This window comes from Anabrus simplex, chromosome 1 (genome assembly GCF_040414725.1).
Source record: "Anabrus simplex isolate iqAnaSimp1 chromosome 1, ASM4041472v1, whole genome shotgun sequence".
In the NCBI taxonomy this organism is placed as follows: Eukaryota; Metazoa; Arthropoda; class Insecta; order Orthoptera; family Tettigoniidae; genus Anabrus; species Anabrus simplex.
The window spans coordinates 183546537-183552999 of record NC_090265.1 but is presented as its reverse complement, the minus strand read 5'-3'; the positions used below and the strand labels follow the sequence as shown (position 1 = coordinate 183552999).

Here is a 6463-nt window from a genome sequence, read left to right as displayed (position 1 = left end):
CCACAGAGCATGTTGGTCATCCTGGAATTAATATTTGGCGCGGTGTAGCCTCCAGGTTTGCCAAGTCCTAAAGTTCCCATTGGCTGAAATATCTTGCTTGGTCAGCATGTAATACACGTGTCGATCCTTGCCAGCGCGTGGGTACGCTTACTTTCTCACGGTCATACGGAAATATGAAGCAACATCCAGCGACTTACAGTCTTGCTCAACATCCGGTATTAACTATCTTGGGATACGATGCTTTAACATATTAGACTGTATCTTTTATTAATAAATTTCACATATTTGGTCAAATAATGTTCCAATTATTATTATGGGCCGGTCGGATACGGCTCACTACTGTAAGACAGGCTAGGTAGAGCATGGATGTGACATCCCTTGTGAGGGGATGGCAAGATTGGAAGGGATAGACAAGGAAGAGGGAAGGAAGCGGCTGTGGCCTTAAGTTAGGTACCATCCCGGCATTGGCCCGGAGGAGAAGTGGGAAACCAACGAAAAATCACGTCTAGAATGGCTGAGGTGAGAATTGAACCCACCTCTACTGATTTGACTCCCCGATGCTGAGTGGACCTCGCTCCAGCCTCGTACCACTTTTCAAATTTTCGTGGCGAAGACGGGAATCGAACCCGGGCCTCCGGGGTTGGCAGCTATTCACACTAACCACTACACCATCGAGGCGGACATCAGCACTGTTTACAGAGGAAACTTTTTATGAAGATTTTTATTCAGGTGTGAATTTAAATTGAACTGCATCGGCCGGGAATCGCACTCGGGCCGCCCCTGAACCACCGATACCGCACCCCGATGGTAAAATGTACGGATGTCTTGTCTTGTAGAACGAGAATAGAGCAATTCCTATGCCCGCTTATCACTTTTCGAGAGACTCGCTGCTCAGTGAAAAAGTAATGTGAGGATAGTTGTGAAAGTGTTTAACCCTGGGTAACGTTCTTATAGGACCAATATACAGTATCGGGCTCTGTTATTCGTACAGGCTGCAATTTCTTATGAAGTCTCGTATATTCACATTAACGATTGAAAAACTGAAATAAAACGTACATGACGGATATAAACATGATTTATCATTGCTAATTCGTTAGTCAAAACCATACTTATCTACATACAGGCAGGAAGATTTTATATAAATGTGCCAGCATCGAGAAACGAGTGTACCAGTTGTATTCGTACACATGGACAGGATGATGCGCGCCGTGTATTTGCAATGCACGGAAAAGTCTCAGTGACGGCATACGACTTCTCAAATGTGTTATTCTCCTTCCTAGTTTATCTGTGCTGGACATGGGTAGGAGTGCAGAGTTAAGTACGGAGTTTAAGAACACTATATGTCAAGTGCCACTTCAAGGATTTTCATTACGAACCATCTCGGCATTTGACTGGAGAAAAGTATGAAACCACGGAAAACCACTTTGATGATGGCAGAGGTGGGAATCGAACACCCCTCCTGAGGATGAGTGGAGACCGTTTCAGTCCTTGAACCACTTTTCAAATTTCGTGGCAGAGCCGGCAATCAAACCGGGCCTCCGGGGCGTGGCAGCTAATCATACTTACCCTACACCATAGAGGCAGACATTGTGGTTATTATTAAGCACATAATTTAAAATTTCAGAGATATAGTGCAAAAATAACTGAGATCTTGAATGACGAATGAACTGGACTCCACGCCTGTTGGAGAGAGGGTGTTTTCTTGATGCTCATTTCTTTGGTTCTGTTATGACGGACTTCTGCTTCATGACAATACAGAACTGAAAAGCTACTGAGGTATCAATACTATGGTTATTTTGCTGTTGTAGTTATTGGCATCAAAATGTTATATGAATGGGCATTATCGCCTAATGGTGGTTGTTGTACCCACGTTGATTGGATTCTTGAATTCAAATCGTTATTACCTGACTTTTGGATGTTTGCCCTTTCTGAGAATTCTGAGTATACAGTATATATTTTGGATTTCCATTAATTGTGAGGTTAGTTCTTAGTCCGTCCGGCTCTGCGGTGTGGTGGTTAGTGTGATTAGCTGCCACCCCCGGATTCCTGGGTTCGATTCCCGGCTCTGCCAAGAAATTTGAAAAGTGGTACGAGGGTTGGAACGGGGTCCACTCAGCCTCGGGAGGTCAACTGAGTAGAGGTGGGTTCGATTCCCACCTCAGCCATCCTGGAAGTGGTTTTCCGTGGTTTCCCCACTTCTCCCCCAGGCAAATGCCTGGATGGTACGTCACTTAAGGCCATGCCCGCTTCCTTCCCTCTTCCTTGTCTATCCCTCCCAGTCTTCCCATCCCCCACAAGGCCCCTGTTTAGCACAGCAGGTGAGGCCGCCTGGGCGAGGTATTGGTCATTGTCCCCAGTCGTATCCCCCGACCCAGAGTCTGAAGCTCCAGGACACTGCCCTTGAGGCGGCAGAGGTGGGATCCCTCGCTGAGTCAGAGGGAAAAGCCAACCCTGGGGGGTAAACAGATTAAGAAAGAAGAAGAAGAATACCAGGTATCTTGGCGTGATATTTAATTTCCTTGTTCCATCCACTTGACCTCCACTGCACTCAGACTTCTCCTATTCGTATTCTGTATATTATTTATATTGTAGATACTCTGATGATTCGTCCATGTAATTGTGCATTCATTTATTTTTCTGAAAGTCTAACGGATTAATTTCTGGAATTAAAATATACTATCTGCCGTGACCAGGATTCGAACCTGGGTTATTGCGGCCACAACGCAATGTCCTAACCACTAGACGATCACGGCTACGAGTAGAGTACTGCGCAGGTCTACACGACTGTGTTATATAGGCTGGTGCTAACGTCAGCGGTTTCGCTCCATTTCTCCGTCGTCTTCAACGTCAGGTGGCCTCTGGTAGCTACTTGGCAAACTATATCCTTGCGGGCACGATCCATCTGTACCTGTGGCACTTGTAATGATTGTATTATCTATTTCCATTGTTGCTTGTAAAAATATTTTTTTTTTTTTTTTTTTTTTTTTTTTTTTTTTTTTTTTTTTTTTTTTTTTTTTTTTTTTTTTTTTTTTTTTTTTTTTTTTTTTCTCTCGCACCGACACAGATATGTCTTATGACGACGGTGGGATAGTAAAGGCCTAGGAATGGGGAGGAATCGGCCGTGGCCTTAATTAAGGTACACCGAGCTCGATAGCTGCAGTCGCTTAAGTGCGGCCAGTATCTAGTATTCGGAAGATCGTGGGTTCGAACCCCACTGTCGGCAGCCCTGAAAATGGTTTTCCGTGGTTTCCCATTTTCACACCAGGCAAATGCTGGGGCTGAACCTTAATTAAGGCCACGGCCGCTTCCTTCCCACTCCTAGCCCTTCCCTCTCCCATCGTCGCCATAAGACCTATCTGTGTCGGTGCGACGTAAAGCAACTTGCAAAAAAAAAAAAAAAAATAAGGTACAGCCCCAGCATTTGCCTGGTTTGAAAATGGGAAACCACGGAAAACCATCTTCAGGGCTGCCGACAGTGGGGTTCGAACCCTCTATCTCCCGATTACCGGATACTGACTGCACTTAAGCGACTGCAGCTATCGAGCTCGGTGCTTCTGTTTGAGACTACGTACATTTAGTAACACAACATCCACATACGCCCCTATTTTATGCTGATCATTTGATAGATCTTTATTACCAGTCTCCATCTATCGCCTTACAGTAAGCCACTGCGCCTCTTCTGACCAGGGTTCTCAATTTCAGTGGTGTGCATCGTGTTTTCTTGAAAGTTCCCGGAGTAAAAATTGACTATCTGCCGTGACCAGGATTCGAACCTGGGTTATTGCGGCCACAACGCAATGTCCTAACCACTAGACGATCACGGCTACTTGTAGTGTTACACGTTACTACACACGACTGTGTTATAAAGATTAACGTCAGCTGTCTGGCTCTATTTCGCTGTGTTCTTCTTTACAATATTTACAGAGTGGTCGAGTGCAGTTCAACCGCAATTTTTTAGCCAAGTACTCAGTCAGCTGATAGATGAAGGAGAATGATATTATTATTGTTTCATTGTTCATTATTTTAAGATGCTATTTATTTTGTTTAAACTGTTTGTACATATGCCTATCAGTATTTATTATATTCAGAGTCTGACTAACTGATGTAAGACTTCAAAATTTAGAATTATACTGTATGTGGTAAACAAGTCACAGTGCGCCTCTGTGGTGTAGTGGTTAGTGTGATTAGCTGCCACTCCCGGATGGCCGGGTTCGAATACCGGCTCTGCCACGAAATTTGAAAAGTGGTACGAAGGCTGGAACGTGGTCCACTTAGCCTCGGAAGTTCAACTGAGTAGAGGGAGTTCGATTCCCTCCTCAACCATCCTCGAAGTGGTTTCCCGTGCTTTCCTACTTCTCCTCCAGGCAAATGCCGGGATGGTACCTAACTTAAGGCCACGGCCGCTTACATCTCTCTTCCTTGTCTATCCCCTCCGCTCCTCCCATTCCCCCACAAGGCCACTGTTCATCATAGCGAGGTACTGGCCGTCCTCCCCATTTGTATCCTCGACCCAATGTCTCACGCTCCAGGACACTGTCCTTGAGGCTGTAGAGGTGGGATCCCTCCCTGAGTCCGAGGGAAAACCAACCCTGGAGTGTAAACCGATTAAGAAGAAGAATTATTTAAGTGTTCAGCAATTCTGTGTTCACAGCAAGGCCTATAATACCATTTAGAGTCTATTATACTGTAATACATGTGAATAATGTAAAAAATGACTGTAAATTTAACTTACCTTTCAATAAAAAGTAAATCTTATATTAACATAAGTTCTTCTTTGTTTCTTTCTTTCTTTCTTAATCTGCTTACCCTCTGAGGAGGAGAACTAGTACCTCTCCGGGCGGCCTCACCTGCTAAGTTGAACAGGGGTCATGTTGGCGGATGGGAAGTCTGGGAGGGATAGACAAGGAAGAGTAAAGGAAGCGGCTGTGGCCTTAAGTTAGGTACCATCCCGGCATTTGCCTGGAGGAGAAGTGGGAAACCACGGGAAACCACTTCGAGGATGGTTGAGGAGGGAATCGAACACCTCTCTACTCAGTTGAAATTCCGAGGTTGAGTAGACCCCGTTCCAGTCCTGGTACCACTTTTCAAAAGTCGTGGCAGAGCCGGGAAACGAACCCGGTCCTTCGGGGGTTGCAGCTATCACACTAACCACTACACCACAGAGGCGGACATGATATAAGATTATTGATATAAGTATAGTGATAAGAAACTTTGCGCCAGTGAGTAAGATGTGTAGTGGTAGTGCGTCTTATATCCATCTGTAAAGAACAACTGCGCTTTGTTCGTGGTTTCCAGAGGGTATTTGTGATTTTATTTTGGGTGCTGAGTTTATGCTAGTGTTAGCTAATGAGTCCACGTTCATTTAATAGTGTTTTAGGGTCATATTTACCATCAGTTTTGTGCCCTAAGTATCTGCCATCTTGTTCACTACTACAGTCGTTACACAGAAATCACTACTTAGAGGGAAACTCGTTATATCTATTTTAAACATTTTGCCCTAACTGGCACCCATTTTGTCTCGTCTGCCATCACTACCATGGAGACCACAAAGAAGATGTGCGCTCTGCTCTTTTTTCACGCGGTTGCCTAGGTCACAGAACCTGCCTATTTTGTCAGCCTTCTTACGAAGGGCAATTTTTGGTACGACGTGTAGACAACCTCCAAGATGGTGTACCCTGGGCAACGGACTGCAAGAGCAGGACGGCAGAAAGTCTACATAAACGGTAACTGAACTAGATCTCGTATCTCTCCCGGTTTCTATGATCTACAAACTTATCCCAACGGCTCCTTTAAAAGCCAATTCACACAGAACTCAAATTGCACTGGACCTTGTGCCCGCCGTGTCGTACAACTGAACATTGAAGGCATATCCAAAGATAAATGCGAATACCTGAGTAAATTATCTAAATAACATAAAAATGATCTCATCGCCCTACAAGAAAGCCATCTTAAAGATGATCAGGTAGACTCTAGAGCAAGAATAGGCGGTTATAAAATTGTAGGCACACTTGGTTCAGAGATTTAGCCCGCCTGGTGGCCATGATCGTTACGGCGCTAAAGTCTAAACGGTCTGACACTGAGGTTAGCCGGTTCGAGTCCCGTTGGCCGGAAAAATTTTCACCATCAGAATGTTGGCCGGCAGGGTAGGGGAGGTGGTGGTATACAATTTCTAATCACTAGATTGCGTGCCAAAAGCCTGGACTAAATTCCAAACCTCTCCGCAGTGCTCATATGAGGTGAGGGCATATGACGATGGTGATTCATCCGTCGGATGGGGACGTTAAGCTTTGAGCAGACCCCTTGGTGCTATTCGACAGGAGTAGGCTATGTGCCGGCACCGTGTTTCACCCTCTCTCTACTATCATATATCACTTCATTCATTTCATCTCATTAACTCCTCTGATGAGGTTGACGTCAGGAAGGGCATCCGGTCATAAAATACCCGCCACGACAGATTCATCTC

At 45.0% G+C, this 6463-nt stretch overlaps 2 non-coding genes across 2 annotated transcripts; both read right to left on the bottom strand.

The window, feature by feature from the left end:
- Positions 1–2681: 2681 nt before the first annotated feature.
- On the bottom strand, positions 2682–2753 carry TRNAH-GUG (transfer RNA histidin (anticodon GUG)). The gene has a single exon. It is a non-coding gene; the product is annotated as a tRNA-His (tRNA).
- A 999-nt stretch (positions 2754–3752) lies between these two features.
- Positions 3753–3824, bottom strand: TRNAH-GUG (transfer RNA histidin (anticodon GUG)). Its single transcript has one exon. It is a non-coding gene; the product is annotated as a tRNA-His (tRNA).
- Between the last annotated feature and the right edge of the window lie 2639 nt (positions 3825–6463).